The following is a 13,352-nucleotide window of genomic DNA, read 5'->3' as shown; positions in this document are numbered from 1 at the left end:
GGATTCCACTAATACGTAAATATGTTAAGGGTAATGGCAGCCAAGCTTCTCACTGTAGGAAAGGGGAGTCACAAATATGGAAAGCAAAAACTAGAATGACCCTGTGGTGCTGGATTGAATGGGATGCTACAGCTCTTAACTCATGGTTTTGGTATACATAATTACAAAAGTGGATATGTATTGGAATATGCATGTATTAATACATGTTATCCCAGTTCCATCCACCAGGAAATATGGAAGCCCATGCAGAATCTCATTTTTTGTAACTCCTATTAATATATCACTGAAAAATGAAATCATAGCTTGATATAAAGAGTTACCTTTTATTTGAGTTGTTAATGTTTATATGAATATCATATTGTATATAGAAATTATTACTTCAACCTGAAATTGATTTGTCTAATACAACATTTCATTTTTTTGTACACATTTTGTCTGATTTTCCCAAAAGACATTTCATTGTTTGTACACATTTTGTCTCTCTCTGATTAAATAAATAATTTCCCAAATCAGCTTGAATTTGTCATCTCTGTTTGTAACTGAGGATAGCAACCAAATTGCTTTGGACTAATTTACATAGCAAGCATAGTAGAATTTTTATTCTACATAAAGTATCAAGTATATATATTCAATCTATAAATGTTAAACTATTTAACAATGAAAATTACTTATATAATCTGTATACATTTGGATTTAAATCTCATTAAATGTTAAAATAACAAAAACAAAGTAATTGTTAAATTAGCTGCTCTTTTTTTATTTTCAGTTCACCTGATAACTTATCCCTAGTCTCATACTGAACCTGGTTTTGTAAAATTAATTCCAGTTGTGACTAATTTATTTCACTCTAAAATTAGCTGGTAAAATGTTTCCAATTCTCAGGCATTTTTCTGACTTATGCCAAAGACAGCAATGGCATGAAAGCTTACATTGACTATGAAGTAATTAAGGAGGTTCAGCCAGTAACTCAGAAGCTACATCCCAGAGGTTCAATGCAATGTTATTTCAGCTCTGTCTAGGTTTTCCACAAGAGTGTAAACATTTTTAAAGGAGTGGCTAAGCATATAGTAAGAATGAGATCAACTTAATTTATATATGCAGATTTTTTTAAGTTTCCAAGACCCACTAAACCAAAAACTATTGTTATCAGTCATGCTAGGCTAATAAGAACAATACTTTTACTGTGATTCCTAGATGGTCAGCAGGGAATGGCACACAGGACCTGAGCAATATGCTCCAAGTCAGGAAGAAGGGTGCATTACAAGGTACACATTAACTCTCAAAATTTTATCCAGAAGTGATATATTGCCACTTACATTTCATAAACCAATATAAGATAAATAGCCCCATCTAATTTCAAAGGTACATGAAAATGCAATCCTAACATGTACCCAAAATGGAACGATTTGGCGAACAGTCATAATGATTACTATAACGTACCCTGTATTTCACAAATATCTTTCTCATTTTTTCTCCACAAGCAACATGTACTATCACCTCCCCAAAGGGATAATCCAAAACTCATGGCTTTGAAACTCAAAGTTCAGGATTTTAGATGATAGGAGTGGTATGGTCATATCCTGGATATGGCCTCTAAAAGATCCAAGGGCTTAGTAAGTCCAAATGCTAATTATCTGTCCCACAAACTCAATTTACAAGTGAAGCAGAATAGGATCACCCAAATAAATATTCACATTCAAAAAGTGAAAAAATGGAAGACATAATGTAGAAGATGCTGGTGTCTAGCAGTTAATGAAATCTGCAAGGCAGATCACCTCTGACATGAACTAAAATGTTATTGCTGATTAGGTCCTGATTTTCCTTCCTGAGAGTAACACCCTCCCATTTTTCTTTGTGGTCCCAGGCTCTACCTTCTAGAATAGACTTCCTTCCCATAGATTCTTCAGCCAAATATAAAGTCAGCACCCAAGATGCACACACTCTTCTTGAAAATTCTGAGTACCTTTCTTCTGACCTTATATGGCATTATTTCAAGCCTCAGTGAACTATCAGTGATTTTTACTGCAGGCTAATGGTTGTCAGTAGTACTTTGATAAAAACAAAAAAAATTAATCTCTTCTTTTATGTAGACCAACTCTTTTGTCTATCATTTAATACCTTGTCAAATGTGATCAATAGAAGCTATCTTACCTCTCTAATACGTGGCTTAAAACCTCTTCCCTAAGAGTTAAAAATTCATTTGGTTCATGATTTTCTTCTAAATCACTGCATGCAAGATTTCTCAAAATTTTACTACAACAATACACAGATTGTTATACTTCCAATAAGCATTTTCCCAGGTTATCAAGTTTCTACATCAATATCACACAGTTTAGATTTCTATATTATTACAGTCCTACTTTGGTAATAATTTTATAGGAAATACTCAATTATGCTTTGTTAACAATTATGCAGTGTCTTAGACCAACAGTAGTCTATTTCTCAGACATGCTACACATCAGCTATGAGTAAGCTTGGGTGGAGAACAGGGAGTGATCTCTGCCCATATTGTCCTCACTCAGAAACCCTAGACAGGAAAGTCCACTTGCATTTTTCCATGTTCACATATCATTTTCTGATGCAAGTCACCTCAAAGTACAGAACAGTACACTCCTACCTGTGTCTAGAAATATTCAGGGGATAAAACTTACTACTCTCTCAAATGAATTTACTGTACAGGGATGTAAGTGATACATCATTTGGATACCTCCCACTTCATACCAACTCATTATCCAGGGCTAATTCTGCTTTACAGAAGAATTATACCTTCTTATATCTCCTTTTTCAAGCTGATGTTTTCTTTTATAAACATTTATAGGATAGAAGTAAACACTTCCTTAGTCTTTGATAGGTTCTACATAAACAGCTATTTATAAGATTACAATGTAACCTCAGAAAAGTATCATTTACTTCATCAAAACAATTCTGAAAAGTTAAAAACAAAGTAGGAAGACCCACACATACTGATCTCCAAATTATTACAAAGAAATGACATGTAAATCAAGACATTTATTATTGCAACAAAGATTGACATACAGATCAGTGGAATAAAATTAAGTGTAGAAGTAAACTCAACATCATTGGGGTAGTGGATTTACAACAAGACTGCCAAGATCACTCAGTGGTCTTGGCAACAAATGTGCTGGGACAACTCGATGACCACATGTAAAAGAATAAAGTTGGACCCTATATATCAACTTTATGTGATGCCATGACAACTTTAAACCTAAAGCTCCAAAGACCTAACCATGGAAACCCTTGCTTTAGCAATATAGTTCTTTTACTAAGCAGGAAACGCTCCCTGACCTGGCTATTTCTTCCATCAGCTGGGTCAGCTTCACCCCACCCAGTCCTCAGCCTAATTGATTTTCCCTCTCTGCCAGCCCATGAAATTCAAGGAAGCCAATCATACTCATAAGTACCAAGGACTCCCTCCCTCATCCTCCTGTGTTCACAAACTCTGACTCCCATGCCTCTGCTTCTTATTTCTGTTCCTAGGTTCTGTTCCTATGTGCCCTGCAGGGCATGTTCTGTTCTTCTTTAGATCTGTAAATGCAGTTAATATTTCTATTTTATTTTACCACCTGATGTCTGGTATCACATATTTATTCATCTCATAATATTCAGGGTAAGAGATCCCTCACCCAAAAACAGGATGAATAAGAGGCAATCAAAATATCCTTACCTGGAGATAGACACTAAAATTAACTCAAAATGAATCTGTAACCTAAATGTAAGAGATAAAATATTAAAAAAACAAGCAAACAAAAAAATCCAAAGGGGGTAAGCATCCATGACCTTGGACTTGGCAAAGAACTCCTAGATTCATGACCCCATAGTCATGAACAATGAAAGAAAAAATACAAATTGGATTTCATCAAGATTACAATCATTTGTGCTTTAAAGGAAATCACCAAAAAGTGAAAATACACCTCCCACAATGGAAGAAAATATTTGTATATCTGATAATGAACTCATAGTTTAGTCAGCTTTTTTACTGCAGTGACTGAAAGACCCAACAGGAACAATTTTAGAGGAGAAAAAGTTTATTAGAGCACTCATGTTTCAAAGGTCTTAGTCCATAGAAAGCTGGTTCCATTCCTCGGAGCTTAAGATGAGGCAGAACATCATGGTGGAAGAGTGTGACTGAGGGAAGCAGCACATATGGGATAAGGAAGCAGAGAGAGACCCACTATTCAGATACAAAATATGTAACTCAGAGACATGCCCCAAAGAATCATTTCCTACACCCCACCTGCCTCCAGTTACCACTCAGTTAATCCCATCAGGGATTAATTCATTGATTGGGCAAAGACTCTCACAATCCAATCATTTCTCCTCTGAACCTTCTTGCATTGTCTCACATGTGAGCTTTTTGGGAAAACCTCATGGCTAAAACATAACAACTTATATTGAAAATACACAAAAAATTTTCAGAAATTAAAAACAAAAAGACAACCCAATCAAAAATGAAGAGATGATCTAAAGAGACATTTTCAAAGGAAGATACACAAATGGTCAAAAACTGGAGAAAACAGAAAGCAATCATCCCTTAGTATCTGGAACACCCAGAGACAACCAACATCCATGAATGCTCAGCTGTTTTACTATTACAAATGCAAAGTGATGAAGTATTTCAACATAATCTATGCACTTTATCTTGTTTACTTTAAATCATCTCTAGATTACTCAGAACACCTCCTTCAATGTAAATTTTACATAGTTGTTTTATTATATTGTTCAGGGAATGATGACAAGAAAAAAATGTCTGTATATATTCACCACAGTACAATTTTTTTCCCAAATACCTTTTACCAATTCTTGGTTGAATTTATAGATATACAAAACACACAGACATAGAGAGCCAACTGGACTCTCACTGCTGGTAGGAATGAAAAATGGTAGAGTCATCTTTGTAAACAGTTTGACAATTCATCCAAAGGTGAAACATAAATTTTATGACCCAGCAGTTCTACTTCTAGATACATACTAAGGGAAGTGAAAATGTATACCAACACAAAAATATGTAGCCAAAGGATGGATACAATATAAATGCCCATTAATGGGTGAATGCATAGCAAAATAGGGTACACCCATACAATGAAATATTAGTTGGACAGAAAGAGAAATACAGTACTACCACATGATACAGTTTAGATCCATTTTGAAAATACAGTAGATAAAAAGAGTTGAAAACAAAAATTTATGTATTAATATGATTTCATCCATGTGAAAGATCAGAACAGGCAAATCTACGGGTACAGAAAGTAAGTCAGTGGTTGCTAAGGGTTACAGAGTTAAGGAGAGCATGACTGAGAGGTACAAGGCACAGGTTTTTTTTTTTTTTGAGGTAATAAGAATGTTTGAAATTTGACTATGGTGATGCCTGAACCTATTGTGATGGGCTGACAGATCTGGCTCAATGAGAATGTTATAGGCCAGACTCTAAGGGAAATGACTAAGCAGACTCCATTTTGCTCTGAGACTCCATGTTATGTAGGAAATAAGTTTCTCCCATGGGAACACCCCACCTCTGTAGCCCATCATCAGTTACTTAGTGTGACATGTTTAACAATACAAAATGACAATTCCTATGTAAAGAAAAATTGCTCTCTTTTGATTCCTATTGCTCCTAAGCAATGTACCATGTGAACAGTGATTGTTGGATGTTAGTAAGCATTCTTTAGTTTGTACCTCTGTAAGGGTCATTTTGACCCACTTCTCCCTCTGTTGATGATCTCATGATGCTAGTTTGTAATTTTGAATCATAGCAACACACACTTACGATTAATGTGATTTTTGGTATAAGAAGTCCTACAACACTATGGTCGGGGCTATTTTCTCAATAGCCATTTTTTGGGGCATTGTGTGAGACAGTCAGCTGACCAGCTTAATAAAGACACTCAAATTTGAACTTCTCAGTGGCAATGGGTGTGTTCTTAAGTTGCACCCCATAATAATATCTATAAATACAAAAAATACCATTGAGTCCTATCCAAGTGGGTGAACTGAATGACATGGTAAGCAAATCTCAGTGAAGCTATCTACAAACTACAGTGACTATTACTAAGGTAAGGACTGCAGAATATTTAAGAAAACAGATGTGAATGCACAGATGACTGCTCTGTAATAGATTGTTTTTCCTTTTGTTCTGTTTTGTGCGGGGGCATCTGGAATTCCATCCAGTGCTTGACAAAGATCCTCTGGAGGATGATTGCAAAGGCTCGTCCTAAAAGGAATTGCTGGATGTTTTGCCCCGAAGCATGGTGTTTTCTCTGCTGTGTTTTTCTGATAATATATTACTCATTTCAGTCTGAACGGATTACTTAAGGGGACGAGGGGAATACAACAAAAATTCCAGAAAATACTACCTACAATCTGAAAAACAATGGGTCTTTACCACTAACAAAATTAAAAATAATTTTGCAACCATGCAATGAGTCCCTGAAAGCCTCTGGAGAAAATAGTTATAAATCTGCCTTTGTCTCCAAGAGGCTGGTTAAATTTTAACAATGGTTTTGTTTATGTGTGGTGGTGAGGTAAGAGAATAAGGTTCCACAACATTCCTTCCTTCCTACAAAGAATATGTCACCCCTATAATAAATGTTGGTACACAATAACCATTGGGACCACTGACCTCCTGTAACCCTTAACTCAGCAATTTAGATATTAACCAGAGGGACCTAATAGAAATGGTCACATGAGATTACTTGTCTATCACTTTAACCGCGAGAATAATAAGAATAGTCTTAGGTCACATAGAATTTAGATATTAAGGAAATAAACATTGTATTAGCTCATCAATGTAGTTAGATATTCTTAAAACAATTGTGATTAGGTAAGGATGATCTGTAAGGTTGTTGTTTTCTGCCTATGCTTTGGAAATTTCTTTAATATTAACCACAAGACTGCCATTATAGCCTGAAGAAAAATGGATATAAACCCAGCCTTCCCCAGAATAAAGTGGGATTGATTGCACCAGAACTAGAGTCTGTGTCTTTCATTCTCCATCCATCACTGATGCTGTCTCCCATGCCCCGTTTACTGGTGTGGAACCCATGGACTCCTGCCAGGGCTGGACCCCGGCAGTTTTGTACTGGGGATTTAACCCAGCTGCACTTTACCACTGAGCTACATCACAGTCCTTTTTGGTGTTTATTTTAAGACAGGTCTTGCTAAATTGCTACGACTGCCTCTGAACTTGTGATCCTCCTGCCTTATCCTCCTGAGTTGCTGGGATTATAGCCATGTACCACCATGCCCTGCTCATCTGTAATAAATAAGATAAATTTAAATATTGGGGTTTTAATTCTTGCTTTAAGAAAATTATGTTGAGGGCTGGGGAGATAGCTCAGTAGGTCGAGTGCTTGACTTGTAAGCACAAGGCCCTGGGTTCAATCCCCAGCACCAAAAAAAAAAAAAAAAAAAAAAAAAAAGAAAAGAAAATTATGTTGTCCTATAAAAATATTTCTTTTTAGTAGTATTCAAAGAAATTAGAGCTAGATGATCCACTGACCAAAAAAAAAAAGAGAGAATTTTTTTTCAAAATTTAAGATTGGAATTAACAAATTTGCTCCTATTCCTTATCACAACTACTTCCAGTTCATTGAAATTAGTATTCTCCTTTTAATTTTACTGCCTCTTTACAAAACTTCAGCAGAACTTCCAGAAATTATGCATTTTTTAAGCTTACATACTTTTTAAGCAACATACTATCTCCCGGACCTCCTAGGGTATCTTAGTGTCAATTAGTACAAATTTTGCTGAGTCTGGTAACATACTATTTTCATTTACTTGCCTCTTAGAGGGGAAAAAACAGAAACAAAAAACAAAGGTCTTCTTATCTACAAAGTAATTCTTTGGATTTGAAATCTGCAGCCCTTCTGCTAACACTTTACCACTTTCCATCAAAAATTCTTTCTGCTTCTTCCTCTCCCCCTATTTCCTCCCTTTCTCTCTGGATATCAAGTCATTTTAGGACACTGATTTGTAGGTAAGAAGTTGTTTAGTAGGCAGGAAGTCAAAGTGAAGAGAGATGGATAGTCTTGGGCAAGTTTTGCACAGGCAACAGTAAAATCGGAAGTATTTTCCTTGCACTTCAACTGTCAGCTCATTGATGGAAAGAGTTCTCCCTCTGTGTCAAATGGACTAAAAGCACTAGATTCCTGGACTATGGACTCCCTTTTCTATGTTCTATGCTATCACTTTCTGTTAATTAATTTTCATCTAGAGATAAGTAATGGAATTTTGAACTTGTAAATTTTCCATTTACTCATATATTAGGTTTAAATTTAATTATGTTACAACTATTTACTTTCTAATATGATTAATTTATGCCTTGAGGCCCCTATCTATACTTACCATCTTCATTTTCTTATTTTCCACTTATTCTTCAATCCACAGTGCAGAAATTGATATTGCCCTGGTTTGAATGTTTCAAGATTCGGTAATTCTTTTGTGATTTTTTTTCTTATTGAACTTCTCAGCAGCAATAGTATGCTTACCTACCATCAGTGACTGTACCAGTGAATCAATGAATGAATGCTAATGGAGACCACACAATAGTAACTGACAGACTTAAAAATTCTTAAAGTTCATTCTCAAATTTGCTGAGTTCAGAGAAACAAATTTCTATGGGTAGCTAATCTGCATACATTACCTTTATGTTGTTTAGAATTGCACTCTCAGAAAGTCATTGATCTTACTTGTGTCTATCCCCACACACCCACTTACCTACACTGACTAGAACCAAGAAGGCTTTTGTTGCTAAGGTGATACTCTGAAAATAGATTCTGTTTTCCTTTCGATCTGATTTATTTTCTGGATGTCCTAACCATTCACTTTTATGATTTTCATACTGATTTTGTTTATTTTTTATGTTTTAGTATCTTAAGTCACTATAATGTATTTTACTGTGGTCTGATGCAAGGCTTTTCAAACCATTTTATCTCCATCCTGGACACATGGCTAGTTTGTTAGCAACAGTCATCATTTGTAGTATTCACTAAATATCTCACCTTATTTTCTTACAGACATTTGGTTTGTTGCTCTTCTCATTTTGACTTTAGTCATGTCATTTGACTTCCATTGGCTAATGAGATAAAGGAGAGTGGCCGATGTCATTATTGGATAGATGTTTTAGGAGTCAAATTTTCTTACACTGCTGCAGTGTTTGCATAGAACTAATTATTATAATTGACCTAACTACAGGCTAAAGTGCTCAGAATGAGCTTAGAAAGAAATCAAACTACTCTTACAATCCATCAACACCTCTCCTTGTTCCTTTGAAGAGTTCCAGGGTCTTCATAGAATGTTCTCCTATTTATTCCTTCAGAGTTGAAATAGAAAAACTCCTAGAAAGACACAAATCACTGAAACTTATTTAAGAAGAACTCAAGCATTGAAAAGACATAAAAAGTAAAGGCAATGATCAGTAACTATAAATGTCACAAAGCAAAGCCCAAACCCAGATGTCCAACTGGCAAAGTCTTCCAAATATTTAAACAGGAACTAATTTCCATCCTTCACACTTTCCCACAAAACAGGAAGGAACGTGTCTCAATGTATTCTATGAGGTATTTCCCAGGTATCAATGCTAGATAAAGACATCATGAAAGCTACAGACCAATAATTTTATGAATACCAATGGAAAAATCCTCAACAAAATAGTTATGCATTGCTTAAAGACAGGGATGATTTCCAAGAGATGCACTGTTGGGCAATTTTGTCACTGTACAAACATAGATTATGTTTACACAAACTAAGACTCTCAAGGCATTATAAGGCAGTATAGTTTTATTGGAGCATTGTCATGCATTCAGCCAGTTATTGACTGGGATGCCTGTATGAGGTACGTGACAGTACTTGCAAATCATATCCATAAGGATTATCCAGATGCATATCCTGAAATCATATCCAGAAATAATATCCAGATAGATTAGACACAAGACAAGTGAAGTTTATTCCAAGAATCAAAGACCAGTAACACACCTTATCAAGAGAAAACAGTACAAAATGACATGGTGTGAACAGATATAGAACAGCATATGGCAAAATTCAACACTCATTCCTGTTAAAAAGACTCAAAAGAGTAGAAAGAGAGGGAGCATCCTCAATCTTATTAAACACATTTATGAAAAATCCACAGATAGCATCATACTTGATGGTGAAAGATTGAATGCTTTCCCTTAATGATCAGGCACAAGATAAGAATGTCTGATCTTGCTACTTCTATTTAGTATTGTACTGGAGGTTCTAGGTCAGGACAATTGGATAAGAAAATAGAATGAGAGCCATGAAGTTTGGATAATGAGAAGTAAATTTTCTATCTACTTATAAACAATATGAGCTTGCATATGAAAATTCTGACACGTACTAAAACTCTATTTAAAAGAATAAACTCAGCAGTGTCAAAGTAATCAATATATATATGAAAAAGAGATTGTAAAAGAGACTAGCAATCAACCAACTGAAAATGAAATTGAAAATTAACACATAAAGTTTTGCTTGGGAATACATCTAACCAAAGAAGAGCAAACTGTATACTCTAAAAACTATAGAACACTGTGTGAAAATTTAAAGAACAGATGAAAGACATGAGATCACATATCATTGATTTCATTGATATTAAATGTACAGATTAGGCAAACCTGTACAGAAAGAAAGTGGAGTAGTGGCTCCCCAGGACTGGGTGGCATGGTGTGGTAGTTTTGTGGGTAAGAGCTAAGTGGTAAGGTGCTTCTTTTTGCAGTAAAAATATGCTCTAAAATTGTTTTTTGTTATAGCTAGAAAACAAATATATCAAGAGTCACAAATTTTGCCTTCTAATTGGGTGGAATATCTCAGGAAAGGTATTTAGAAAAAAATTAATAAACAATATAAAATAACTCCTGTCAGAATGGCAATTATCAAGAATATAAGTAACAATACATGTTGACAAGAGTATGGGAAAAAAGATTCATTCACACATTGCTAGTGGGACTGCAAATTGGTGCAACAAGTATGGAAAGCAGTGTGGGGATTTCTTAGAAAACTTAGAATGGAACCAACATTTGAACCAGTTATTCCACTATTCAGTTTATACCCAAAGGACTTAAAATCAGAATATATCAGTGATGCAATCACATCAATGTTTATAGCAGCTCCATTCACAATATTCAAGTTATGGAAGTTACCCTGGTGCCCATCAACAGATGAATGGATAAAGGAAACATGTCATATAGACACAAAACGGAATATCACTCAGTGATAAATAAGGATGAAATTATGGTATCAGCCAGTAAATGGAAGGAAATGGAGAATAACATGTTAAATGAAATAAACCAATCCCAAAAAACCCAAAAGCTTAAATGTTCTCTCTGCTTTGTGGATGCTAACCAACAACAAGAAAGGGTGAAGAGGGGAAGAATAGAAGTACACTGGATTAGACAAAGTGGAACAAAGGGAAGAGAGCACAGAGGGGAAGAGGAAAGACAGTAGAATTAATCAGACATAACTTTCTTATCCTTGCATATGAATACAAGACCACAAAAGCTCCACAACATTTACAACCACAAGAATATAATCCTAAATAGTATAAGTTATACTCCATGTATGTATAATATGTCAAAATACACTCTCTGTCATGTATATCTAAAGAGAATCAAACATATATATATGATCAGTTTTATAGAATTTGCTATTTTAATATTAAAATCTATAAGTTCTTATAATGCATTCTTTATTCATATTTTATAACTTGTATTTGCTGTGTATCAAAAATGTTATGAGCTTGCTCATATAAATTCTCTTCTAATTGTATATTTGGTATCCTAAGCAAAATACCTAGAGAAATTATCTTTTCTAATAGATCTTAAATTATTTTACATTCCTCTTTAAAACACATTTTGTATTTTCCTTTCACTAATATCTATATTTTAGAGAATGATCAAACTATCCCATACACATGTATGACAATACTATAGTAAATTTCAAATTTACATACATCCATATTACAATAATTAAAAAATAATAATAGGGGAAAGATAAGTAAAGATTAAGGAAAGGAAGGGGAAGGGTGGGAAAGGGGAAGTAACATGGAGAAAATTATATTATATGCTTGTATGATTGTGTAGAAATGAACCCCAATATTGCATCTATAATAAAATGATAAAAAAGAAAAATAAGACCTACATTTCAAAACTTTTATTGGTGCATTATAGTTGCACCTAATAGTTGGGATTATTTTAACATGGTCATATATGCAGGAATTTCATTTACTCCACTTAAGTCCCTAATGACCCCTTTTCTCCTCTGTCCTCCTTATTTCTATTTTTCTACTTTACAGATCTCCATTACTCATTTTGTTAACACACTCAGTTTTTTAAAACACCCTTTGTCTTAGAATTTTAGATATTGTATGTATTGCTGAATTTTTATGCAAATAACAAAGTAACTCCTAGGAAAACTGAGATGTAGGATATTTCTGGCATCCTTGCTTTCTATCCTACTTAATATCTATCTTAAAGACATCTCTATTTTGATGTATATGGAAATTTTATCCTTCTGGTGATTTAAGCCAAAAAAGTTATCTTAGGCTATTGGTGTTTGGTTGTAAGTAAATCCTTTCAGTTCTTTAAGAGCCTATGTTGGGCACAGCTGATTCCACTGTTTGCATTGCTAACTCATTGTAGCAGACACCTAGAGAGTCCCACAGCTTCCACACTAGCCTAGCCTATTTTAAAGTAGCAGTCAGAGAGATTCTTTTAAAATATACATCAGATCTGTTCTCTATTCAAAATGTGCCAATGGTTTCTAAGTTCACTTAATTTAAAGCTAAGAGTCTCCTCTTGTTTCTGAGTTAGTATTTGCTTTAGTCACTCACTGATTGTAGCCCTTTTGGGTTCCTTGCAGTTTCTGGAGCATTTCAGCATAGTAGTGATATTTTTGCCTGTTTGTGTTCTTGAATGGATTTATACAGATGTCTGCATGGTTTGCTCTGTAAACTTTTTATTTGTCAATGTTTCTTTATTTCACTTTATTTGTTTACTGACTTACTTATACATGGTGCTGAGAATCAAACCCAATGCCTCACACATCAGGCAAGTTCTCCACCTTTGAGCTACAACCCCAGCCCTTGCTCTGTAATCTTTTATTTCTCACAACAGACCTGAAGTTTGTGAGGTCATTCCTCACTACTCTCTAACATACTACCTTCATCCTGCACTTTCCTATTTCACCTTGTATAATTTTTATAAAATGCATTTATGGTATCTTATTCTTTGTTGTTTATTTCCATTGAAATGTAAGTTCTACATTAAGGGCAGGGATCATTGATTTCCTAAAATGGGGGACACATGGGAAGTGGTCAGTAA

This window comes from Sciurus carolinensis, assembly GCF_902686445.1.
Source record: "Sciurus carolinensis chromosome 14 unlocalized genomic scaffold, mSciCar1.2 SUPER_6_x, whole genome shotgun sequence".
In the NCBI taxonomy this organism is placed as follows: Eukaryota; Metazoa; Chordata; class Mammalia; order Rodentia; family Sciuridae; genus Sciurus; species Sciurus carolinensis.
The sequence above is the reverse complement of the archived record's forward strand: the minus strand, read 5'-3'. Positions refer to the sequence as shown.